The sequence below is a fragment of the Oryctolagus cuniculus genome, chromosome 13 (genome assembly GCF_051225735.1).
Source record: "Oryctolagus cuniculus isolate XC-2025 breed Fujian yellow rabbit chromosome 13, ASM5122573v1, whole genome shotgun sequence".
Taxonomy (NCBI): Eukaryota; Metazoa; Chordata; class Mammalia; order Lagomorpha; family Leporidae; genus Oryctolagus; species Oryctolagus cuniculus.
The window spans coordinates 68,896,762-68,923,768 of NC_142879.1; the positions used below are offsets into that span (position 1 = coordinate 68,896,762).

A 27,007-nucleotide genomic window follows, 5' to 3' on the forward strand; every position below is an offset into this window, starting at 1 on the left:
ATTTAAAAAAAAAATGTATTTACTTATTTGAAAGGCAGAATTCCAGAGAGGCAGAGAGAGCAGAGACAGAAGGAGGTTTTCCATCCACTGGCTCACTCCCCAGATGGCTGCAGTGGTGGGAGCTGTACCGATCCAAAACCAGGAGCCAGGGGCTTCTTCCAGGCCTCCTACGCGACTACAGGGACCCAAACACTTGAACTATTTTCCACTGCTTTCTGAGACCCTAGCAGAGAGCTGGATCAGAAGTGGAGCAGACAGGACTTGAACCAGCACTCACATGGGATGCTGGCACTGAAGGAGGTGGCTTTACTTGCTATGCCACAGCGGCAGCCCCTGGAGGTTTTTTCATGTAGGAAAATCTGACTTTAAAAACATCTGGCTCTCCAGTTAACATATTTTGTTTTGGTGACTGCCAGTGAGATAGTGACTTCTGTCATGTACATAATTTTGAAACCCTTCACTTCTAAAAATGTAATCAGAAATATGTTTGATTTAAGCAGCGAGCATTTGATGCAGTAGTTAAGAGGCTTCTTGACATCACATGTTGGAATGCCTGCTTCGAGCCCCAGCTCCGCATCTATTCTAGCTTCAAGCTTGTCTGCACCCTGGGAAGGCAGCAGTACTTGGGCCCCTGCCCCAACTTGGGAGACTCAAACTGAGTTCTGGGCTCCTGCCTTTGGCCAGGACCAGCCCGGGCTTGTGGGCACTTAGAGTGAACAGCAGATGGGATGATTTCTCTTTGTCTCTCTGTTTCTTTCTCTCTCTTGCCTCTCAAATAAATTTAAATTTTAAATATATCTTTAATTGAATATAAAGTCAAGTTCTCTTTTGAGCACTCGTACACCTGTGCGTTAGGATGCATTCTCCTTATCATTTTATGTGTGCTGCTTTTAATTTCCTGAGTAGATTGTACATTACTTGAGAGCAGTCCATTCTAAAAATATGTGGAGGTCTTACTATCTGGAGGTCTCTAAGGTGAAGGTGAGTTGAGGGTGTCGGCCAGTGGTTCAGGAAGTACAATTTTAAGTCACGTTCAGAGGAAGTGGAAGGGGACCAGCCTGTGGCTCCAGACTTTTCTTCATGGAGCCTGGTGTGATGGCTTCAGGGTTAACCTTGAACCTTAAGCACCTGTGATTTGCCTAGAAGAGGTTCATAAGTAATGAACATTCTGTACACCACGTCAACGAGAGACAGAAAACCATGGAAGGCTGGCGCCACGGCTCAGTAGGCTAATCCTCCGCCTTGTGGTGCCGGCACACCGGATTCTAGTCCTGGTCGGGGCGCTGGATTCTGTCCCGGTTGCCCCTCTTCCAGGCGAGCTCTCTGCTGTGGCCCGGGAGTGCAGTGGAGGATGGCCCAAGTGCTTGGGCCCTGCACCCCATGGGAGACCAGGAGAAGCACCTGACTCCTACCTTTGGATAGGCGCGGTGAGCCGCCCGCAGTACACCAGCCGCAGCAGCCATTGGAGGGTGAACCAACCTCAAAGGAAGACCTTTCTCTCTGTCTCTCTCTCTCACTGTCCACTCTGCCTGTCAAAAAAAAAAAAAAAAAAAAAAAAAAAAAAAAGAGAGAGAGAGAGAGAGAAAGAAAACAATGGAAGTGTTTACTCAAAGAAAAAAGACAGTGAGGACATGAGAAATTCCGAATTAGTTGAAGTTCAGGTGTTCATTCAACTTCTTGGAGCACCTTCTGTGGGCCACTTGCTGTGCTGCCTGGCAGGGAAGCCAAGGGCGAGCAAGGGGACCAGGTGACTGCTTTGGCAAAGCTGAGAGTCAGCCAGGGAATGAGGACTAAAAGGGTTTTCTGGGGCACAGAAGGATTTGGGTTAGGAACTGTTTCTCCACAGCTCTGTGGATATCTAAAGCGGCCATTTGCTGTGTTGTTTCTGAATTCTGCCTCCTTATGTTCCTGTTTCTTTGTTGTTTTTTTTTTTTAACTCCCTAAAGAACAATCAGTTATACCCCGGTGTGAGTTGTGCAGGGATCTGAGTTAGGATGGGAGATTTAGAAACCCAGGAAGAAGCACCTGGCCCACACCTGGGGACCGACGCGATGCAGTTTCAATTCCGAGACATAAAGGATGCAGAGGTACTCAGCAGTGACTGTGGGTACTCAGAAGTGATCAGGACCACAGGTGTGAGGGTGGGAAGGCTGCGGGAGGATGGATTTCATCGGTCCTGGGCTCCAGCTCTCACTGGCTGAAGTCATTCAGCCTAGAAGCATGTCGGGGTGGGGGTATAAAAAGGCCAGGAGCTGGGAGCCTGTTGACCTGGATTCCAGCCCTGCCTTGGTCTCAACTTGGTTCTGAGACTTTGGGCAACTCACAGACTCTCTCCAGAGTCAGCTCCTTCTGCTGGTGTCGTGTCGGTCGTCTCAGCTGTCTCAAACCTGCTCTCTCCCCTCACCCTTAGAACGTCTGCATCACAACATGCCTGCAGCTAAAAGCTCTGGAAGTTTCCCAGAGAACAGTATCATTTAGAATAAGAGCTGCTGCCCTGGGATTCTCCTACAGTTACAGGCCCAGTAACCTTTTCATTCTTACAAACTTTTATGTTCCTGTTCAAGTGTTTCCACCCCACCCCACAATAACATTTTCCCCTAGAGCAGAAATCCCTTTGTCTGCCTCGTCCCCCGAGTCCCTGTGGGAATGTCTGGTAGTGGTGCTCCTGTGGGGCACTGGATTCTACAGTAGAGTAGAAACAGTTGTCTTGTACGCCATACAGGAGCGCCACGTCCCCTGGCCACGTTGGCAAGCCTCCCCGGGCACCAGTAGGCCTATGGTCTTGACAGCCTCCTTTGTCATTCCTTGGAAGGCACACACAGAACAAGCAACCTCTGTGGCTTATCCAGTGTAGACCAGCATAATCTCAGAGAAGCAGATAGTAGCAGGAACCTACTCTTGTCACTCGTCACCTCTTTATTAGGGTTCTGAGGCAGAACCACAGAAACCACCAGATTCAGTGGCCTGTGTTGCATTAAACCTGAGTGTCGTCACAGAGGTCAAGTCTAATTCAGCCCTGACCTAGCCTGTTGGAACTCTGAGCTGCAGGCACTCCACCTAATTCTGTGCACCAGGAAGGCCATCGCTGCCTTCTTACTAAGTCTGAAATACTGCAGTGTCATCATATATTTCCTCTTCCTGGAAATTCAAAGTATTTTTCTTGGAAAAAAGGGCTAATCCTCACTATATGTCCTAGCACTTAATAATCAGCTAATTATAGCTCATACTTATTGGATGTTTATTATCTACCAGGCTCTGTTCTGTGTGATTTTCATGGAATATCTCATTGAATCCTCACAACAGCCTTATGAGAGAGCTGATATTCTGCCCCTCTATTGAGGGAGCAGCACCCTGAGGCAGAGAGAGCTGAGCTTAATTTGCCTCGTCCTGGAGCTCGTGAGTAGCACAGCCAAGACTCCAACTCACAGAGCCTGACCCCGGAGTCCGTCTCTTTACCAGTATTGATGAGAATTTAAATACTGAGGGTTACACAAATTTGGCCAAATTCACATGTGGAAATAGCTCAGAGCCAGTATAAGCAACTGGGCCTCCCACGTTCGGGAGTGCTGTTCCCTTTCCAAGCCCTTTTTATTCAGATGGCAAAACAGGGAAAATCCCAGATATTAAAAAGAACCTAGTTGTTCTGGGTTCTTTGAGAGGTAATGTCAGTTCTCATCTCTCTCCCCTCCTCCTTTTTTTTTTTTTAGATTTATTTATTTAGAAGGCAGAGTTGGGGGGAGAGAGAGCCAGAAAGAGAGAGATCTTCTATCTGCTGGTTTACTCCCCAAATAGCCACAATGACCAGGGCCAGCCCAGGCCAAAGCCAGGAGCCTGGAGCTTCACCCAGATCTCCCAAGTGGGTGCAGGGGCCCCAGCACTTGGGCCCTCCTCCACTACCTTTCCAAGCACGTTAGAAGGGAGCTGGATAAGAAGAGGGGCAGCTGGGATATGAGCCAGCGCCCATGTGGGCTTCTGGCATTGCAGGTGACATCTTTACCAGCCATGTCACAATGCTGGCCCTCAGTTTTCATATTTTTATTTTTACTCTAGAAGTGAAAACACTGCTCCTTCCCCAACCGTAAAGGTGCTTTTCTCCTGTGAACAGATGGCCCAAGCCACAGGCAGGTTGATTCCCGGGAGGCTGCTTCTGCATAGTGCAGGGGTCTCCTGGTGACCCCTCTACCTGCAGTCCAAGACAGCCTGCAACAAGAACTCAGCCTGCAAAACATTCAGGAAGTCAACCAGACTGTCTGCTAATCATTCCAAATGGAAAGAGAAAGTACTGGACAAATTGTGAAACATGGGGCTGTCACCTGACTATTTGATTACGGAAAATTTACATTTTGTATGTCAAGTGGTAACAATTTAAAAATAAAAAATTGCTGCAGGCTGCCACGCCACAAATTATTTGTAGCCTGCTGTGCAGCCAAATAGTCCTACAAATAATAAGGAAATAAAACGTGAGGATAACAAGCAGCTTGGCACAGGAAGAAAAGGATCCCAAGCATGTCCAGTTACTTTCAGACCAATTTTAATATGCCACCGCATACTCAGTCATGTTTGGAGCAAAGTGGAAGCCCTACTGAATTAAAAATCCCATGTGACATTTTTCCAAGAAGGCCTTCTGCTTCTCATTATTGGGTTGCACAACTCTGAACAGGCAGGCAGGGAGAGAAAAAGGGAAGCTGGAGTGAGTCTCCAAGACTTGTGCCCGCCTGCTTTCTGCACTGGCCGAGCGGTCCCGTAGACCCTTGGACCTGGTACTGAGAGCAGCTGACAGTCCACAATTGCCAACAGCTTGCTGTCTCCTGTTTACCAACACCTCTACCCTGTGCCGAGCCGCCACTAGGCAGCCTTGGCACTGTGTGAAGTGACAGAATAGGCCATTAAAGAAAAAATATATAATCTCCATTTATCACGAAATGTAAAAAGAAATGAAATAGAGTCACTAAAATAAAACAGCCAACTGCCAGTCTCCTAGAAAGGGCCTTTCTTTTCCCTTCCACGGGTTTTATTTTTATAATGTACATGTAGGTCATTGCCAGGATATAAATGCCAGTTAAAATACGTGTGCAAGTAATTTGATTTTCATCGAGCTTAGGAATATTTTTAAGTAGAAGAGAAAAATAAATCCAATTGTGAAATCAGCTGAAGATAATTATAAGCATTCTTTTTCTTCCGGGTGAACTTCTACTTTTTACAATAGATCACTGAGCCATTATTTTAAATCCTGTTTATAATTCAGTTGAATTCCAGAAATGGCCTCTAAGAATGATACTAGGAAAAAAAGTCAGTTCCATTTCTTTTGACCTCTAGCTTCACTTACATGTTCCAGAAAACACAGATTTCTTGAACTTCCAACACTTGCCAATTACGAAAGGTCAAACTGTGTTCACTTTCCATATGTTGAGAAATGACAGCCTTCTCTTCCCAGGCCTCTACATGTTTGTGCAATTCATATTACCTTTACATTCACAGTCATGTTGGCTTCATTTTTCAAAGCGGACAGCACTATGGAAATAACTGGACTCTTTCCTGATCCTCTCCTCATTTGAGGCTATTTCTTGACTCTTTTTAAATTATCTTGTCGCTCCTTAGAGAACTTGTACCCTGAGGAAAGGAAGAAGCCATCTGAACTCAATTGAAATTCAAATTTCTTACTTCTTGAGTGGCATGAAAAAAAAATCAGAAACCAACATATGATTCGGTATGCCATAAAACATAAATGGTCCTGCAGAAATTCATAGGCAGACATGAATCGAGGGTAAGTGTAGGTTCTAGAAAACATTTCTATTTAAAATCAGTGTGAGTAGATGGCGTTGTGTGTTAGGGAAGAAGACAGCGACACTGGGCTGCATTCCAAACCACAATCTTAAATGGATGTGGAAGCACATGGGCATGCTGTCTTCTTCGGAAAGGTGGGGGGACTGAACACATAGAACCGAGGTGACGACTCCAGAAGTGGCCCTGCAGTGGCTCTTTATCTCTCTGCTTTATGACTTTCTAGGGCTCGGTGGTGCCTCTGGGTGACTTTCCTTTCTTCATTCTGTGTGTCCTGGTACTTTCTGACCTAAAGAAGTTTCTTTTTTTGTTCATGTAGGGAAACTAAGTAGAAGAAGGTGTCTAAAAATACATGAGACTACGTCCCCTCTTGCTGCTGGTGAGAACTCAATTTCAGCAGCGCTTGGTGGACCACAAAGGAACTGTTGGGCATTATGCTGGTACCTGAAGGAGATGGCGTTAGGAAGCCTGCAAATAGATACCCGGGCTTCTGATCCTCGACTTCTGAATTGCAGACTGATCTTTGGCACTGCCACTGTGTTGCTTTTTGTTGTGGATGGATATTATCTTGCTGTTGATCAATAACCATGACAAAAGGGGACAACCTATGAGATAATTGTCACCTTCCCTTCCCCAGATTCTCAAGGATCTAGACAGAATTACTCATGACAGCAAAATCTCAAGGATCTGGGCCTGTCTGGCTGCAAATGCCCCCCAACAATGGGGTTTCCTCTGTGCCGCCACCTCCCTCTCCCCGACCTGGGACCAGTATCCTTTGTCTGTCAGCGCAGGTGGACAAGCATTTCCCAGTGCACAGCTTGGCTTTCTCCTTGGTTCATATCACTTCTAGTTAATACTCAGTATGTAAAAGCAGAAACAGGTCTAAACTGAGTTGGATCTCTTCCCCCTTCACGGTGGTTTTCCAATCTCTGAAGCCAAGACCACACACAATGAACAGACACCTAACAGGAGAAGGGAACAGTTGATTTCCTGGAGCAGCAGATTTCTACCACACATCGTTTTTAATCCCTGAAGGAAGTTTACTGATTGGTAAAGTGAAATGACATAAGGCAAAGGGAACCGTCATACAAAAACAAAATGCTTGCCCTCCCAAAGGAGCGTTTTTATTGGGTGTTATAGTGTGACACTGAAAGCGGGCTTTAAATGAAGGGAGAGAATCTCAAAGAGCATTGGCATTCTCTCTCTCTTGTACAAATGAGTTTTCCTGGGAAAACAGTCTGAATAATGAAGAGTGGAAAGTGGAAGCGATTACAATAGGTTGGATTCCTGAGCTTGAATCTTTGCACACTAACAAAAACCTACAAGTACTTTTGGCAGATGGTGAAGATCGTGATTAGAAGGAGTTCTTCATGTGAAGTCTGTATTTCTCTACCTCTTTTGGCTTGGAGGTTAAGTTCAAGTCCCATCCTGGTGCAGTGGTTGCTACTAAATCCTGACTGGTGATGGGATGAACCTTGATAGCCGTGTCATCTCAGAGCCTGGCCAACTGTGCCAGCAGGCAGAAATGAATGGCGAGATGCCCCTGTTGTGTTCCCTCGTAAGTCTCTCTTCCAAAAAATGTCCTCTGAGCACTCATTCTATGCCGCTCATTCCATGAAATATGCATATGCCCACTCTCATGGAAGTTCCATTTTGAGAGGATCCCAGGGTGGACAGAAAATAAACAACACCAATCTGTGCTATGTCAGCTGATGGACAGTGACAGGGAGAAGACGGAAATGATCTCGGATGATTGAATGTGATAATAAGGACAGGGATGTCGTTAAGACTGGGTGGTCAGGCAAGACTTGACCGAGAGATGCTATCGGGAGGAAGAGTTCCAGGCAGAGGTGTAGTAAGTGCAATGACCTGGAGGTGGGACCGTGACTGATATAAAGGGAGGGAGAGAAAAGAAGGCGGTCATTTGGGGAGTGAACCAGCAGATGGAGGCTATCTCTCTCTCTCTCTTTCTGCCTTTCACATAAATAATCATTTAATAAAATCAGTTATATAATAAAATCAATTATTATGGGCTTATGATTTACTCAGGTTTGAGCCATTTCCTGATGGGAACAAAAGCATCATGTGGTATACTTGATACTGTACCAACATAACGTGGTTTGGATATGTGTGTGTGTGTGTGTGTGTGTGTGTTATGTGTGTATCGGTACACAAGTAGAAACATTATTTTCTATCTCATCATTGCAAGGGCTGCCAGCAGAGCCTGGGTCTGAAGTAGTGATACCAGTATTCTGGGAGTAGCCAATGTCACAGTCAGCAGCACTTATATATAGGCTGGGTGCTTTGTGTTCTTGGCATTGCAAATCGCCCTTGGATTTGGTTAACATCTGACGAAGCTGCTTATTTGCATGTGCACTGTGGATGCTTCTAAGATAAAGGGAAGGCCTTCATTAGATATGATCCCCAAGCACACTTGCATGAATGCTTCTATAATTCAAGGAGGAAAGAGTTGGTGGATAAGATGACCCATGGAAAGCATCACTGGATATAAGCCTTCCACTCTAGGGCCTCCCACCATGCTGTTCCCTGTGTGTTCAAGGTGTGTGTACCTTGTTATTTCCTTTATGATTGCCTTAGGTTATCGTTATGAATTGAGTGCATCTTCCCACTCTATTTTCTCACTTCTTACAAGCATAATTTAAGCAAAGAATGAAGTACTCACAGTTGGTTATAATACTGAATGGCAAATCAACCCTGCTGTTTGAATGCAGCCTATTTATTGCTGACAATTACTGTACTCTGAAGAAGTCATAAATAGACACACATGGCAGAAATAGTCAACATTTCTGTCACATGCCTCATTGTAATGATTCAGTTCTACTGTGTCCTAGAGAACGAGAGAGAAAATTAGAAAGCACTGAACTTGCTGGTTTCTAAATAATTTTAAACTGGTATCTACGATGCTAATATTATCTAGCAGTTGAGTTTTTCTAGGCAGAAGTCATGTGACTTTGTCATCTCAAAACAAGAAGGGGACCTCCTAGTCAGGATTCAAGAAGATGAGTGTTTTTATGTTTTGAGCAGAGTTCACTTATATTATAGATAGAAAACAACCTTCTGCAGTCCCACGAAGTAATCAACCATCTGTCTACTTCTTGTACTCATTTCTCTGTGACCTTAAACGAGTCATTTAATATCTCAGGGTTTTCCTTTTTTCTACAAAATAAGAGTTTTGGACCATACTTATTTTCTGGCTCTATAGAATTCTCCCTTGTTATAAATACATGTTTTGACCTTGGTCCATGACTGTTGCCAGTCTGTTTATTTTTGAAGTACCTTTTTTTTATCCTTCACTATGTATCAGCAGTATCAGGGATAGACAGATGAACTGTCACTGTCAACTTGGGCTTCTATAGACACAGCATAGCCCGGGTGACCTAGACTTTTGTGTCTCATCTTTCTGGAGCCCAGAAGTTTGACATCATGGTGCAGCAGACTCCGTTCCTGATGAGGACCTTCCTTCCAGCTTGTAGATAGCACTAAGACATCTATGAAATGGGGATGTTACAAAGATCAATATAGATAATGTGCTTGATGCAGTGCCTGCCAAACAATGCAAATTTAATAAATATTAGCCCCTACTCAGCTACGGGAGCACTTGTGCACAATCCATCATGGTGTAAGTGTTACAGGATGGTTGAAAATAGAAAAGTCAGGCCCAGGATTATAGCACAGTGCATTAAGCCACCACCTGTGATGCCAGTATGCCATATGAGAGCCAGTTTGAGTCCCGGCTGTTCTACTAATGATCCAGCTCCCTGCTAATGCACCTGGGAAAGCAGCAGGAAGATGGCCCAAGAACTTCAGCCCCTGCCACCCGGATGGGAGAGCCAGATGAAGCTCTTGGCTTCTAGATTCAGCCTGGCTCAACCCTGGCTATTCTTTGGGGAGTGAACCAGCAGATGGAAGATTCTCTCCCTCTGTCCCTGTAACTCTGCCCTTCAGATATATAAATCTTTAAAGAAAAAAAAATAAAAGTCAAAGAAAAAATGAATATAAAAATCGACCTTGAGGCCCAAATGAATTGTGAAAAAATGACATAATGGTGAATGATCTTGTAGGCCAAGCACAGAGCACTGGTCTAAGGAAGAGTTGCTCCCACAGGAGTGCCCAGTATTGGGTGTCTGGGAGGTTCTCTACAGACGCAAGTGGTTTTCCACTATACACCTACAGAACTAAAGTTCAAGTTCTGTGGATTTTGAACCCAAGCATTTACATGTAACCAAAGGATATATTGTGTTGCAGTTTCTTACCTCCTAGAAAGAATGTCTATAATCACAGTAAAAGTCTGGTTTCTGGATGGAAGAGTTTATTGTATACATTCTGAGGACCAGAAAGGACTGGATAGGGCAGGCAGGAGGTCAAGGAGGCATTGAAGGTGTTTAGTTAAAGAACTTCAGCTTCTGGGGCCATCATTGTCCTAACGAGACCAAAACGTTGTGATAGGAAGGGTAGCATGCAGGCAGTAGCTCCAAAGTTTTGCTTCCACCAAAAATGCCCACATGTTAGAGAAATGTTAAAGCATCTCACTCCCCCCACCCTCCAATCTAACCGGTTTATTTCGTAAAGATTTTGGTCTGACTTCATGATTGCTTCAGGCTTGGTAGATTTCCTCAAATACTGAAAGCTCTATATGAGTTAATGATAATAACAATACAAACCCCACTCCTAGGGGCAAATGTTTAACCTAGCATATAAAGATACCAGTTAAGATATCCACTTCCCCTATTGGAGTAGGCAGATTCAATTCCAGGCTCCAGTGCCTGACTCCAGCTTCCTGCTGGTGTAGACGCTGGGAGATAGCAGCTGAATTCTACTAGTGGCCTTTCTGCCACCTTGTGGAGAGAGCTCCATTACATTCCTGACTCCCAGCTTCAGCTTTGACCCTTGCAGGCATCTGGGGACTGAAGCAGGAGATGGAAGTTCTCTCACCCTCCCGCTCTCTCCTAAATGAATAAATAAATATTCTTTAAATCCTGCTTTCCCTTAGGAGAGAGAGGAGAGATTTGCAACTGTAGAAGGATCATTTCTGGAGTTCAACTTGGCTTCCTTGATGGCCCCTGTTGTTACGTAAGCCAGATCAGGTGCATGTCCTGGGGCGTAGTTTCAGGTCACATTTTTAAAACATTTCTTAGGATGTTGAAACAGATATTCTTCCACTTAATTATTACTTTTCCCATTTTATCGGAGATCCATATCTGCATTTATGAGGTCTTCAAGAAATTTATGGAAATACTTACATGAAATTAAGTAGGCACGGATTTCAATTTTTTTCAACAAAATACTTTTCTTTGAATCCATGGAAGTCCTCTCATCTGCTTATCATTGTGAGGCTTCCTCTACTCTGTAAGTCCAGTGAGCATTATTCTTTGAGGTACAAACCTAATTCTGAAGGTTCTAATATTTTTTTAAGGTTTTTTTTTTTTTCTCTCTCTCTCTCGGACCCTTCCTTTCAAATTGCTCACTCTGCTACTACCCAGAAATAAAGTGGGGGCATTAATTGGACTATAACAGGCCTTTGGTTACTTATTAACTCATTAGTACAATGATGAATGAACAGTTTCCTAAGTAAGGACAAGTCACCGACAACTGGCTCATCTAAAATTCATCACCCTGGAACACTGGAACATGGTTATTCTTTGTAAACTTTTGTTCCAAGAGCCTCTTTGTTCTGTGGAGCAACCCTACTCATTAATGCTATGTTTAAGGAATTGCAATGCGACTGGAAAGAAGTATGGAAGAAACTCAACAATACAATTACCTTCCCCTCAGCATCTAACTAATATTTTTGGAAATTAAGAGAAAGTTGTGAACTCTCCATGGAAGCCCCCCAAAGCAAGAAGGTCTATAAATGTTCCGTAAAGATACCACAGAGAATGATCTGGGATTTAACAGGGAATTAGGGGAACACTTGCCATTTACATGTGGATTTGAAATATTTTTTATTATTTTTTGAAAGTTTTGCTTTTTTACAATAATCTTAACTGACCTTCATGACAGAGAATGCGAAAGCCCAGCGCTTTGTACACAGCGGATGCTTGCTAAGACCCTATAAGCAAACAGGAGAACAAGCCACTCTCAAATCTTGCTTCCAAAGCTCATGCTCCTAAAACTCTAACGATTTTGTGACTAGTTATTCACAATATTGGATCTGAGGACCATGACTGGGATAATTTAGACCAGAAGCTCCACTTGTCAATTGTCCAACAGGGAACAAAACTAGGTCTTCCTGGAAATCATAGTCTCAGGGGAATAGTCAGTGGATGAGCAAATGAAATATAGTATGGTAGGAAATCATTAAAAAAAAAAAAAAAAAAAAAAGAGGAGGAGGAAGAGAAGAGCAGGAAGCCAGGGATGTAAAGGAAAGGAGAAAGTGCTGGGGACAATTCTAGTTGGGGTTTCTTTTTTGTCGTGAATATTTATTTTATTTATTCAAAAGTCAGAGTTACAGAGATAGAGGGAAAGAGAGAAAGATCTCTCATCTGCTGATGGCTGCAAATGCCAGGGCTGGGCTAGGCTTCAGCCAGGAACTTCTTCCAGGTCTTCCATGTGGGTGGCAGGGTCTAAGTACTTGGGCCATCTTCCACTGCTTTCCCAGGTGCATTGGCAGTGAGTTGGATTGGAACTAGAGCAGCCGAGACTCGAACCGGCACCCATATGGGATGCTGGCTTGCAGGTGGAAGCTTTACCTGCTAAAAACAAAAACAAAAACACACGTCAATTGCATTCTTTAGCGCATCTCCTTATTTGTAGAGTGCTTTCTGGTTTTCACTACACTGCGCGTGTCGCCTCCTTTGCCCTGCAAAACTGAAGTTGCAAACGTAATTAAACAGCCCTGCCAAGATGTGTGCCTAGTGAGCACGGGTGCCCAGCTGTGACGTGGGTGTCCTGTCTCCTCTGCCTGGCCAGGCAAGGAGAGTCCTGCCCACTGGGGAGTGAGTAAGCCCTCGTTGCGTTGTGTCTGGTTGGGAGTTGCTCCTACATGGAGTTGGGTATCTACAGCTGCCGTTTTCTGTGTTTTCTCCCTGGGGAGAAGAAAAACACAGTGCATGTTTTTATTAAATAACCTCTGTGGTGAGTATTAAGACACAACAAGTGAGGGAACCTGGGGAAAACTGAGGCCTGCCCATCTGTCCCGTCCTTGGCAGTCTCAGGCCCCACACGTTCCACTGCATGGGTTCTCTTTTGGGCCTTTGTGTGGCTTGGTATTCATTATGCTAAAGCCACTTCTTCGTGATGGGAGTCTTTATCTGGGAGCACAACTCACTTGTGACTTGGAAATTTTTTTTTTTTGTTTAAAGATTTATTTATTTATTTGAAAGGTGGCATTACAGAGAGGCAGAAGGCAGAGCGAGAGAGAGAAAGGTCTTCCATCCACTGGTTCACTTCCCAGATGGCTTCAATGGACGGAGCTGGGGCAATCCACAGCCAGGAGCCAGGAGCTTCTTCCAGGTCTCCCACATAGGTGCAGGGGCCCAAAGACTTGGGCCACCTTTTACTGATTTCCCAGGCCACAACAGAAAGCTGGGTCAGAAGTAGAGTAGCCGGGGCTCGAATCGGCACCCATATGGGATGCTAGCACTGCAGTTGGCGGCTTTACCCTCTATGCCACAGTGCCAGTCCCAGACTCCAGTGGGTCCATGAAGACAATTCTTTTCCTTCTTAACGTGATCCAGGTGCCAAGTCAAAAAGCAGATTTGTCAAATACAAAACGGTCACTTTAAATGGTCACTGAACCAAAGGCACGTAAGATTATTGACTGATTTTTGAAAATGAGTGGGATATTTGTCTTCACTCCTAAAAACAAGCAAGCAGACCAAAAAAATAAGCCCCAAGTAATCAAATATTTATTGAATTGTTTTAGTAAGGTGCAGATCCAAAACTAGCATGCTCAGTATGACACACCAGAGAAAGACGTAGATGGTGGAAGCATAGAAAGAGATCTGTGATCCAGCTCTGCTACTCATTGAGCAAGCTTCGCCTCAAGTTACCCTTCTGCTGAATGAGCATAACACCTGCTATGAAGTCATTGGGGAATTACGTTAAATATAGATGTTTAATTAGTAGCTCCTATTAGGTAGCCTGTATATGACACTATGACCAGACCAGTGAGTGGTCATTACACAGCTGTTGGGCTTTCCCTCTAGGGTAATAAAGAAAGGCCTTGACCTGGGATAGGGTCCCCAAAATCCAGAGAGGGAATGGACATGGCTGGGCCCCAAGAGCAGATGGACCTAAATGAAGATTGAGGTTCAGGAGCCTCAGAAAGTGAGAATTATTCACAGAGACCCAAAGAAGGGGCTAGAGAGCAAAGCGAAAATCAGCAGTCCACAGTGGGGACCAGGTAGCCTACAGTGGGCGCCTCAGAGACAGCCGAGAAGCCTCCCTGAGGTGTGGCCACTGGCACGGTGAGATGAGATAGAAGCATCTAAAGGATTCACAGCCCAAACTGTGGTTGGGGCCAGGCCCAGAGAGGCAGCCGTGCAGGAGTGCAGAGCTGAATGCGCGGAGGGCCGGTTTGCACCTCGAAGAGATTTTGCATTTGAAATTGACCTGCAGTCAGCGCCATTCCGTTTAACAGTTACTTCTCGAAGTCTGCGCCTCCAGCAGTGGTTAAATTCCGACAATGTTGTGTTTGTTCTCCGAATACAAATTACCAGTCTTGGGAAACCACAGTGCCGGAGCCAGCCACCCAACTGGAGCTCTTTGTTTTCGGTGCCTGCTCCCTGTGACTCCAAGAGCTAGAAGGGACTTCGCAGGTCAGGAGTCCACCACCCACCCAGAGCAGGGATCCCCCCCCCCCCCCAGCCTCCACCCTGTAGAAGGATCCCCGGCGCCTGTGTGGGAACACTCCCAATGACAGGAGGCCCACTCACTCTGCCTCACAGGAAGCCACCCCTTCAGTGTTAGCTCTGAGCTGCACAAAGCCCTCCTTGCAGTCGCTATAAAATCCACCCTCTTATAAGCCCCCGCCCCACTCTCCAACCCAACTCTTGCTAACTGGCTCCTATCTCTCCGAGTATCTAGTGCTGTCCTTTTGAGGACTGTGTGTGACCATTCTCTCCAGTAAGGGAAGTTGGCCCTGACTGCTTGCTCATCCTAACTGCTCTAGCCTTGACAAAGTCAGGTGTACAAGCATCTACCTTACAGTGTAATCTGGATATGTTCTGAAGACGTTGGCCTGTTGAAGTGCTGTGAGAACATGGTGATGTGTTAGATTGTAATATTGCATTAGCTTTGGACTCCACCACATCTCACTCTAGGCTCCAGTTCAACTTGCTGTTAATAAAATTCAGCGTGAGTAGAAGAGTAGGTAGTCTGCAAAAATACTAGCTGCTTTTCTCATCCTTCATATGTGCAGTTGGTTTGATAAAGTTTCCATTTTGCATTATTTAAATCCATTGCTCTCTATTCCCTAAGCTTTTTGAATCCTGATTTTGAGTACCCTTTTAAGATTTTTGTCATCTTAAAAATTTACTTCCATGAATTCAGCCAAGGGATTGATAAAAATACATAAGCAACTACCTGTCCCTGTGGAATACAACCAGAGACCACTAAAGCTCTTAGGAGGTAGCAACTGCTGTTAACAATGTTGAATGTCACAAATTATTGATATTTCTAATCAATAGTATTAATGTCTCATGCTTTTGGCAATATTATTTGCAGTATTCATTTCCTTTCCCCTGTTTAGATGTATGGGTCCTGCACAGATAATATCAATGAAATCATACATTGTGTGGTCTTTCATGAGCAGCTTCTTTCCTTTATCAAAATATGTTCATGATTCATCCATGTTGTGCATGTATCAGTACCTCACTCCTTTTCCTGGCTGAATAATATTCTACTGTGTGAATAGATTACATTTTGTTTGTCGGTTCTTTGGTAGATGAATGTTTAGGTTGCTGCACTTCTACCTATTCTAAATGCTATTTCCATGCAAATTCTGGAACAAATTTTTGTGTGGGTATATGTTTTCCCTTCTCTTGGCTTCATAGCTTGGGGTGGGTCGTATGGTCACTCTATGTTTAGCGTTTTGAGGAACTGCAAGACTGTTTTCCAAAGTAGCGCTAACATCTTAGATTCCTACTGGCAATGTACAAGGGTTCTGCTTTCTCCCGTCCTCAGCCTACTTCTATTTTGCTGCACTTTTTTGTTTATCTTCTATGTCTCACAAATTTTGTATTCTTTTCCATAATGTAAATGGATCATTTAGTGAATTTAAATTATTTACCATCAGAGAGAATAAAGGAAAAACAAAAATGGGAAGTGTTTGGATCATGCCTATTCATTTTGGAAGACCCAAGTGTCATGAAAGAAAACAGAAGGAACCTAGAACTGTCAGAGTCAGTACTCAGAAAGCTTCTCTCCTGTGTTTGGTGCCCCAGTGGTTCGAGGACATAGACTCCCATAAACATGCAGATACAAAGCGCAGCACTCCTTGCTATACCCACCAAGCCAGCATAATCGCCACAGAGATTCTTTGGGATGCTACCATACAACAGTGCATTTTTTGTCTTGGCAAGTGGATGTCAGAGGAAAAAAATGTGTCTTCTTGTTCATCGTGAGCAGACCTGTGATCCACTAGTCAATCTCTTCTAAATTTGGGGAATCTCAGACTATTCAAGTGAAGTTAGATGACTGAGCATGGTTTTCTTCATTTTCAATCCCAACACTGTTGGTTTCATAACTAAGTGAATTTAGAGCTTTGAAAAGCTGATTGTTCCCCATCAACACTCCACATTCCTATGTAGAACTTTATTTTGATGGAAGTGATCTTACCACATGCATGAAGAAGCCTTCGTGGCTTGGTTTTGCGCTGGTTACCTGTGAAAGTTCAGCTACGGATAAAACTTTGCAAAGCACTCTTCATAAGTGAAGGTTGCTTATTTGGGTTTTTGAAGGCTGTTAGTAGGTTTTTTGTTTGTTTTAATTTGCTTTCCAGGAGGAAAACTAGCAAGTCATTTCTGAATTTGACAACCTCAACTAGCGCTTTCTTGTGGCTGAGAGAAAAGGATATGCCCAGAATATTATTTTTTAAAAGGTCAAATTTAAAAGGCACTTTTCATTTTCTTACATAACTGCTTAAAAAGACAAGTTTCCCAGTCTCTGGAGTCTCACCATGAAAATCCCTGAATTTTGAAAGTTTGGCTTCTTGGTGAATGACGCAGGGGTTGCTGGTGCATGCACAGGGTGAAATGGCTTGATACAGCTGTGTATCTGTCATAGACGGGTGCCCGGCTGTGTAGAGAATTGTTTATTACTTTGAGTTAATATAATCTTTGAGAAATATTTGCATATTTTGTTGAAAAATACATTACCAGTTATTTTTCCATATTGATTTGTAATGAATATATAGACATTTCATTGCATAAATATAGCAAAGAAAAGAAAGTTATTGATGTGCTCTCTGAAGGGTGAAGAATCAAGTTAATTGGTATCCCACTTAATTTTTGTAACAAATCATTGCTTAATGTAGAGGATTAAAGTAATCAGCATTTATTTAGCTCGTGATTACACATTGCAGTGATTTAGGCTGGGCTCAGCAAGAAAGTTCTTCCTGTCTCCCTCATGCATCTGCAGGCAGCTGAATGTCAAATGGCAGCTGGACGTGTCCCAAAGAGATCAAACAGAAGCATGAAAGAACTTTGCAGACCTAAGATTTGAACCAGAATAGTATCATTTCTGCATTTTGTGGGTCAGAGTCAGTTAGAGAGTAGTCATTAGAAAGGTGAGTAGAGCTCAGTGCGGAACATCAGTTCACAGTCACATGACAAGGGGCGTAGGTACATGGAAGCATAAGCTATTGTAGCCAGTTTTGCAATATACAGCAACCTATTTCATGACTACTCAAGAATGTATGAAGAATGCATTAAAATTTGTTATTGTATTCTTTAATGGCATATATATATTTCTATATAATCTATCTATATCTCCCTTTAAGTTCATCTTTTGTACCTAAGAGAGTGACTGTATCTATAAGACTTTATCAGATTTTTTCCTTTAACATGATTTCATACTTCTGACAGTTCTCAAGCTGACCTTAAAGAACATGCCACACGATTTGTATGTTTTCATTTTACTACTCTTAGTCAAGACTTCTGCCTGTTTAGTTTAAAAATAAATAAATAAATAGGGCTATTTTTCCTCAAAATTTGTATAATGGACCTTTTAAAATGTCACTGCACTAAGCATGAATTTGTATAATTTTTGTTTGTTTTCTTACACAACAGACACATGACTTAGGATTGTTTGCACATCTATAATAATTATTTAGTTTTTGTTTCTTAAAAGTTTATTTTTATCTTTTTTACAATTACATACTTTCAGTTTAGTTTATAAACACAAGCTTAGCCCTCCACTAAATCAAGAATTCAACAAGTAGCAAGTAGAAAAAACATTGTTCCTCAAAAGTATAGACAAGGGCTGTCACAATAGTTGAATCTCAGAATGTCAATTTCATTCATATATATTACATACAAAAATGTAATAATTATTTTAGATATTCTTTAATTACTTATTTAAATTTAATGTAAGTACTCAAGAACATCTGCCATCTTTTGGATGAGTAATTACTGTTTATTATGAATTTACTAGTTTAACTCTACTGAGAGTTATGTTTTCAACTGTTGCCTTAAAAACCAAACTTACTGTATTTTCAAATGTAAAGAAAGATGCTGTGGGTGTGGAGAAATGGAGAGCTTTATAAATTGTTGATGGGAATGGAAACTGGTTAAAGTCACTTTGAACAAGTTAGTGAAATCCATATGCTGCAAAAATCAGTTCCATTTCCAAATGTTTGTTCTGGAGAAACTCGTACACAGTACAAAGGAGTCTGTACAAACGGTCACTGCATTCTGGCATTCATTTATGCAGTCACTCCTTCATTGTTGAGCCCATTCTGTGTCTCTGGTACTATTCTGGGTATTATAAGTGTTGCAGGGGACTAACCAAGCAAGAATCCTGACTTCAAAGAGCTTACATTCTAGAGTTGCAATACAGAAAATAAGTAAAACATATTGCAGGCAAATTGTCAATGCGTGCTATGAAGAAAAGTAGACAAGGGGGTATTGGATACCAACAAAAGCTGTCAAATTCTATGTCTTTAGTTAATACAGATAATGCAAACAAGAATGCTAATAGCATATATTTAATAAAAAAAAAAACATGTTCTGTGCTAAAAACTCTCTTTATATGCCTTACACAATGTCATCCTCATAGCAATCCTATGAGTAGGAAACTTATGGAAGCTTAGAACTTGCTGGTCTTAGGCTGCGCAGCTAGGGAGTAGCAGCTTCTGGTTCAGATCTGTCCCTCTCGTACCATGTCCTGCACTCCTACCCTCTTCCTGTCTTCTGTGTCTTAAGGCAGGAAAGTGGATTACAACACCAGGTTCAGTCTGCTATGCAGACAGATAAGAGACTGTGCCGGAAGTGTCACATGGACTTATTCAGAGCCCACAGGGAGGAGGGGCCGGATCAGAGAAGTGACTGCAATAGTCCCTAGGATCATGTTGAAAGCCAAGAGAATACATGGGCGACTCTACCTGTACTGAAATTACAGAACAAGAATTACACCAGGGCTGCAAACTGGGGGCCCGCCGTGTCTCAGCCTGTGCTCGGTTGTCACATTCGGCCTGGATGATGCAGAATACCAGCAGGCGTCTGTAGGGTTCTACTTGGGTATGGATGATGCCAATGCTGATGCCGATGCTGATGCTGATGCTGATTCTTATGGGCATTTGGGGTGGGCATTAGCCAAGTGTTATGCAGCTGAACTTGATATTCCATGCTTTCTGCTTCCCACTCCTTCCTCAGGGCTCCACCTTCATTCCACCAGTTGACACCCGTGAGAATCTTCTCACTGTGAACCCTTTGTTGACTGGTGTCTCCATTGGCTCAACACCAAGCTTCAGTGGAAAGAATACATTTTGGAAATCTTGGAGAGAGGCTTCAAATATTCCTCTTTCTAGGTGCAGACTTTGGCAAGTTACCTAGTGTTTCCGAACCTTGATTTCTGGATCTATCCAAAGGAAATGGATAGTAATTACTGTGCAGTGTTGCTGCAAAGATTATTGATAATGCACATAATGTGCCTGGCACTGTCGATGAATAATAGATATTCTCATTATCGCCATCGTCATTATCGGCTGATGACTGTGTAGGTTATAGCCATCTGCAAGGGAATTTTCTTTGTAAAGAGCACAGGAGAATTTCTTGGAAGATTTCACAGGTGATTTCCATTCACTTCACTGTGCAAGTATATTTCCTCTTTTTAATTTCTGTTTTGAAAAAAAGACCGGTAAATACTTTCCCAAAACCATGCCAGAAGTTTTTTAAAAAAAAAGAAAGCATAAATGAAGGACGAACCTTAGCCCTCTGAAAGCAAATATGAAAACAACGTAGAGTTTATTTATTTATGTTTGACAGACAGAGTTAGACAATGAAAGAGAGAGAGAGAGAAAGGTCTTCTTTCCATTGGTTCACCCCCCAAATGGCTGGCGCGCTGCGCCAATCCGAATCCAGGAGCCAGGTACTTCCCCTGGTCTCCCATGCGGGTGCAGGCACCCAAGCACTTGGGCCATCCTCCACTGCACTCCTGGGCCACAGCAGAGAGCTGGCCTGGAAGAGGGGCAACCGGGACAGAATCTGGCGCCCTAACCGGGACTAGAACCCGGAGTACCGGTGCTGCAGGCAGAGGACTAGCCCAGTGAGCCGCGGCGCAAGCTAGCGTAGAGTTTACTAAGGAGAGACGGAAGGATGTCCATTTCAAGATCAAGATTACTTATGCGTGTTTTATTATTAAGAGGTTCTATTAGGCTCTCTTACATGTTGTCTGGACTCTTCAGGACATTCTGCAGGTTTTGTTGATAACAGCGATCTGTCGTGTTGGCCCTGCAGACTTGAGACTGGGCCAGTTCATTTGTGAGCAGATTCCCGTGGGCTGGAGCTTAACCTGTCTTTATTAAAACAAGTATTGCCAGTGCTGTTTTCTACCACCACAGACTCTTCCTCTGGTTTTGATTAGGTGGATGGATTGCATTATAAAAATATTTTGGGTAATGAGCACAATGCTTGGTCAAAAGAAAGTGATAAATCAAAAAGTTAAATGCACAATGTGTGGATTAGCGCTTTCCGAGGGCCTGGAATACAGTGAAACTCTTAAAACAAAAGCAAAGCATTGCTGTGGTTCCTGCCCATGAGGAATTCCCAACAGGGAGCAGAATACACACAATGCAAAGATGGTTAGGACAAAGCGCTAAGGGTGAGGATGTGCCCGGCTACCTCCCGAACAGACAGACGAGGGCAATGCAATTAGGCATATTAGCATCGTTGGAACTTGCTAGGAATGCAAATTATTACATCCTGACCCAGACCGAGGAATTAGAAACTTGGGTTGGGTCTGGGTCTGGGGGTCAGATCTAGGATTCTGCTTCAACTAGGTTTTCACAAGACTCTCATGTTGGCTGGGGTCTGAAAACCACTGCCTAAGAGCTGGGACCTTAGTTTCTCTCTCCCTCTCTCCTTCTCTCCCTCTCTCCCTCTCTCCCTCTCCCTCCCCCACACCACTTCCTCTCCCCCTCCCGCCCCCCTGCTATTTGGCTAAAATGATCATGGTATTTTTCTAGGTTTAAAGGCTCTCCAATCTATGTTTTATTTTCCACTCAGGTATCATTTTGAGTTCTAATCTTGTGTATCCAATCCCCATCTCAACAAATAGCTCCTCCAGTCTTCCTGTCTTTAAGTCAGGATCCGAGACGCTTGATCATCGGAAGGTAATTGGGGTAGTTCTGAATTTTATTGGGTGGCCTCACAAGCCATCATATGGTGACAGCTTCCAGCTCCAACTCCATTCTAAGACACAGCCTCCCCTTCTCTCCCTGGGGCCCAGGAGCAATGTTCTCTTAAACCCTGGGGCTCTTCTGGCTCTCACTCACCCTTTCATTATGCTCTTACTGCTTGCTTGAGATATCTCCTGCAGTAAACCTTCACAGTATTAGAAGTAATAACGGGCAAAGGACTATTTGCTGAAAATCTTTTCTATGCCATTTCACAAATACTTCTGCCTTAACGGCCTTCTGTAAGGAAGCAGTGGGCCAGTAAGTTAAAAAAAAAACAAAACAACACTCTTGTGTCCCAGCTGACAGGCACTGTGTTAGGAACTACAAGTCCCAGCTGACAGGCACGGTGTTAGCAACTACAAGGGATGCAGTGTCTCCACATATTTGCCTGTTGAAAGGCAACATACGAGGCACTTTGAAAATTTTATGGTGAGTTTGTATTTAAAGTTAGTTTTTGGTGCAAAATGTAAAATTCATTTATGAGGAGTCTTTAGAAAGATAATGAAAAATGCATAGTAAGAAAAAAACTGTATGAATTTCACATTTTTGGCAACAGAGTAAAGTTATCTTTTAAAACAAAAAAAAGGGACGGCACCGCGGCTCAATAGGCTAATCCTCCGCCTGCGGCGCCAGCACCCCGGGGTTCTAGTCCCGGTTGGGGCGCCGGATTCTGTCCCGGTTGCTCCTCTTCCAGGCCAGCTCTCTGCTGTGGCCCGGGAAGGCAGTAGAAAATGGCCCAAGTGCTTGGGCCCTGCCCCCGCATCGGAGACCAGGAAGAAGCACCTAGCTCTTGGCTTTGGATCGGTGCAGCGCCGGCCATCGTGGCCATTTGGGGGGGTGAACCAATGGAAAGAAGATCTTTCTCTCTCTCACTGTCTAACTGCCTGTTCAAAAGAAAAAAAAAGATTTTTTTTTATTTGAAAGACAGAGTTACAGAGAGAGGTAGAGACAGAGAGAGAGGTCTTCCATCCGGTGGTTCACTCCCCAGATGGCCACAAATGTCAGAGCTGTGCCGATCTGAAGCCAGGAGAGAGGAGCTTCCTCCAGATCTCCCACGTGGGTACAGAGGCCCAAGGACTTGGGCCATCTTCCACTACCCTTCCACGCCATAGCAGAGAGCCGGATCGGAAGAGGAGCAGCCAGGACTAGAACCAGCGCCCATATGGGATGCCGGTGCCTCATGCCAGGGCTTTAACCCGCTGGGCCACAGAGCCGGCTCCAGTAAAGTTACCTTTTAATTTCACTTTTCACAGCCTTTTTGAAGTACCTTAAGGAGGGATGAGACTACCAATTGTGGGGTCAGAGTGCCCAAGTATGATAGTTGGCTGTTACCTGATTCTTTTCAAAGATTTATTTATTTTTATTTGAAAGGCAGAGTTAGAGCAAGAGAAAGAGAGACAGGTGGGAGGGAGGAAGAGAGAGAGAGAGATCTTCCATCCACTGGTTCACTCCCCAAATGGCCACAACAGCTGGGGCTGGTCCAGGCTGAAGCCAGGAGCATGGAGCTTGATCTGGGTCTCCCAATCGAGGACAGGGGCCCAAGCACTTGGGAAATCTTTGCTGCTTTCCCGGGTGTAATAGCAGGCAGGAGGATTGGAAGTGCAGCAGCCAGAGCCAGCACTCATATGGTTGCTGGCATCACAGGTGGTCAGTTAACCCATTGTGCCCCTGTTACCTGCTTCTTAACTGTGGGACCTGAGATGTGTTGTCAAACTTCTGTACACGTGGTTAATAATGGTGCCTGTCTGTGTGGGCATTTGGCCTACTGGATAAACCACTGGTTGTGACATCTACATCCCACATCACAGTGCCTGGGTTCAATTCCCAGCTCTGGCCCATGACTCCAGCTCCCTGCTAATGCAGGCAAAGTGGGGCAGCATTGGTGGCTCTGGTAATTGTTTCTGCCACCTATGCAGGGGACCTGGATTGTGTTTCCAGATCTTGGCTTAAGGCTGGCCCAACCATGGCCTTTGGGGAGTGATCCAGTGGATGGAGTCTCTCTCTACCTCTCTCTCTGTCTTGCAAATTAATTAATTAATTTTAAAACTAGTTCCTATCTCTATTTGTAGAGCTTTTGAGATGATTGAATGAGTTAGTATATGTGAAACACATAACTCAGTACCTGGCACTTGATAAATGCCAACTAAGCACTTAGCTATTCTTATTACTATGTATTCTTGAGTGTGGTCCTGATGTTATCCAATCTTTTATTGCAAGACTCACTGTTACGCAGCTGTTACCAAGGTCTCCAAGTTATATTAATTAGCTGGTGGTATTTTGATTGGTCTGGTCTGTTTCAGAAAGGCTTGCCCTAGGTTTTTGTCATCAGGGGTTGAGGCAGACTAAACCATGATACACAAACGGGAGAAAATGACAAGCAACTGTCAAGTGTAATATGACCCTGGAAAGATGAGTTATTTCTTAAAATGGCATTGCTGTTTGAAAAACTAACAAAATGGAATGCAGCCATGAGATGATTTGTTCACATACCCCAGGGATTATCATTTTAAGTATTTGACCTCAAGCCACAAGAGGAGAAGGAATTCCTTATTTTTGAGTGAGGTTGTTCAGAATTGGCCTTGAACTGACCTGGGAGTAAGAAGAAAAAAGGACTGGGTATAAAAATGTAATAAGGTTCACTTGAAACCAGCCAAACACTTTAACCTCCCCCAAAGGAGTCTTTCTTGATCCTTGAAACTGGCTGAAATATGAAAGGGAAAGGTGTCATTGTTATTCTCTTGACAGAAGGAAGATGGAACATAGGGCTGTATCTGTTAGTGTGGTGCAGGCAGGTTAGGATTCATTGCAACAACACAACTCACTGTAAACTCCCAAGGGCCACCCAACAGCAACTGTGATTCAGTCCCTGTTCAGTGGTGTTTGGAGGGCAAATATGTGGCCGCATTGGCTGGGATCACTAGTGTATTTCTTGTGCATAGCGCACGATGCTCAGACATGGAAAGGTCCCAGACTCTCAGAAAAGGATGACTCTGGGTCCAGATCTGATCAGCAGTCACCTCTAGTCCAGGCTGCCTATCATTCTAAACTCCAGGTTCCTTGTCTATAGGAGAAGGATCCATTCCATAGGAATCTCATCATGATTAAGCTAGTGTTTGGAAAGGTCTTAGCGCTATCCCTGGTACAGAGTACATGTCCATCATACTATTACTGTTCATTATTAGAAGCTATTAATAATTACTACTGCATGGTTTCAGAAACACTTAATATGTGTTGAATCCGTAGTGTCCTTATGAGGCCGCAGAGAGGTACGATTACCAGACCCATTTTACACATGAGAAGACTGGCCAGCACCCGGGACTCATTCAGGGAATTCAGGGCCGAGAAATCTTACTGGCTCACGGCCTGGATTATGCTGCAAATCCCCCCCCCCCCGCTTTATTGTTAGTCTCCAGAGAGGCAGATACACAAAGACTTAATGGGAGTCACCTTTCTCCACCAAAAATGGGATTCTAGCTAGGATCTGAACAGAGCCGTCATCTCCTAATTGTCCCATATACTGTCCCTAAGTTGTTAGGAAAACTGTCACTTCAGACCCCAGAGTTTAAAAAAAAAAACAAACTGGTGGTTTTTGTAGAAGTTACAGGCATAAATTTTTTAGACCTCCACAACCTTGGGCATTAAGAAAAAGACACATTCACTTATTTCTCTAAACCCCATTAAATCTGACCACAACCTCACTCATCAAGATGGCAGCTCACACCATGCTGCCCCACGGTTCTCTTGTCAGCAGTCCAACAGAGTCATCACTAAGATGCTCAGTGTCCAGAAGTTGGGGCCCATTTTAGGGCCAAAGACTTCATCTCTCCTGGTGGAACCCCAGAATCCTTTGCAGTGCCTAAGACACGCCTCTTAGAATTTCATAGCCCTTTCCATTGCCCACAAGCTGTCCCATCAGATGACCCGTGCCCTCCTGAGGCACCTGTTGGGCGTAGGGTATAGGTATGCTTTGCCCATCGTTTCCAAATGCCAATCCTCTCCTCCTTCTGGAGGTGCCACTGCTGCTCTCTGTCCCTTCCTACCTCCCCCACATCCAAAATTCAGAGCACCTCTTCTCTCTTGGAGAGTTCAGCTCTTGACAAAACAAAGCTTCTTAACTCAGGCTAGGAGAGGCCAAAGAGATCCCCTAGGATTCACGTCTCAAAATCCTGCTTGTTCTTTGGAGAGACTACAAAGGCAAAGCGTTTCTCCTTCTCTCTGACTCTGCTCCAGTAAAGAAAGCAAACCACAATGGTGAGTGTCCCTAAGCCATCTAGCCTTGTTTCTGTTTCCAGCAAGACTCTTCAAAAAGTGGGGAACTCGGGCAACGAAAGGAAACACTCTATAGTCTCAGTGACGGTGACGTTAGGGCTGGTCATTGAGCCAACACTTTGCAAAAACTCCTTAGACTCTTTTTACCTTTGCGGAGACTTGCCTGAGTTGTTGCTGGTGGAATCAGCTGCTCTCTGGGGAACAGACCCTTACAGAATTTGACTAGCAAAGCTTTTCATCTGTCATCGCCAAAGATAACCACGGTGAAACAGAAAATACTCATCTTTCATTAACTTCCAGATACCTTGTGTGCATTCTATTTCATTCATTAAGTTTTATCATAGGCCGGCGCCGCGGCTCACTAGGCTAAATCCTTTACCTGCGGCGCCAGCACCCCGGCTTCTAGTCCCGATTGGGGTGCCAGATTCTGTCCCAGTCGCTCCTCTTCCAGTCCAGCTCTCTGCGGTGGCCTGGGAAGGCAGTGGAGGATGGCCCAAGTGCTTGGGCCCTGCACCCACGTGGGAGACCAGGAGGAAGCACCTGGCTCCTGGCTTCGGATCGCTGCAGTGCACCGGCCGTAGCGGCCATTTGGGGGGTGAACCAATGGAAGGAGGACCTTCCTCTCTGTCTCTCTCTCTCTCACTGTCTAACTCTGCCTGTCAAAAAAAAATTTATAGCCTATTTCTCTCAGTACTTCAAAAAAAGTTTTATTTTTATCTGAGAGGCAGAAACAGGCAGAGAGAGTGAGAAAGAGAGAGAGCTCCTATCACTTGGTTTACTCCCCAGATGCCCTCCATGGCCATGGTTGGGCCTGACCAGGAACCAAGAAGGCAATCTAGGTCTTGTATGTGGCCGACAGGAACCCAATAACTTGAGCTATCACTGCTGTCTCCCAGGGTCTGCATTAGCAGGAAGCTGGAATCAAGAGTCAGAGTTGGGAACTGAATCCAGTTCTCTAATATAGGACACAAACATTCTAACCAGCAATTTAACTGCTGCCCCATTACCTCAAATTCTTTTTTAATGCTTACTTATTTATTTTTATTTATTTGATATATATATATATATATATATAGAGAGAGAGAGAGAGAGAGAGAT

At 44.0% G+C, this 27,007-nt stretch overlaps 1 protein-coding gene across 6 annotated transcripts in view; it reads left to right on the top strand.

The window, feature by feature from the left end:
* Nucleotides 1-27,007, top strand: part of FRMD4A (FERM domain containing 4A) — a 644,478-nt gene that overhangs the window by 377,796 nt on the left and 239,675 nt on the right. The window lies entirely within an intron of this gene.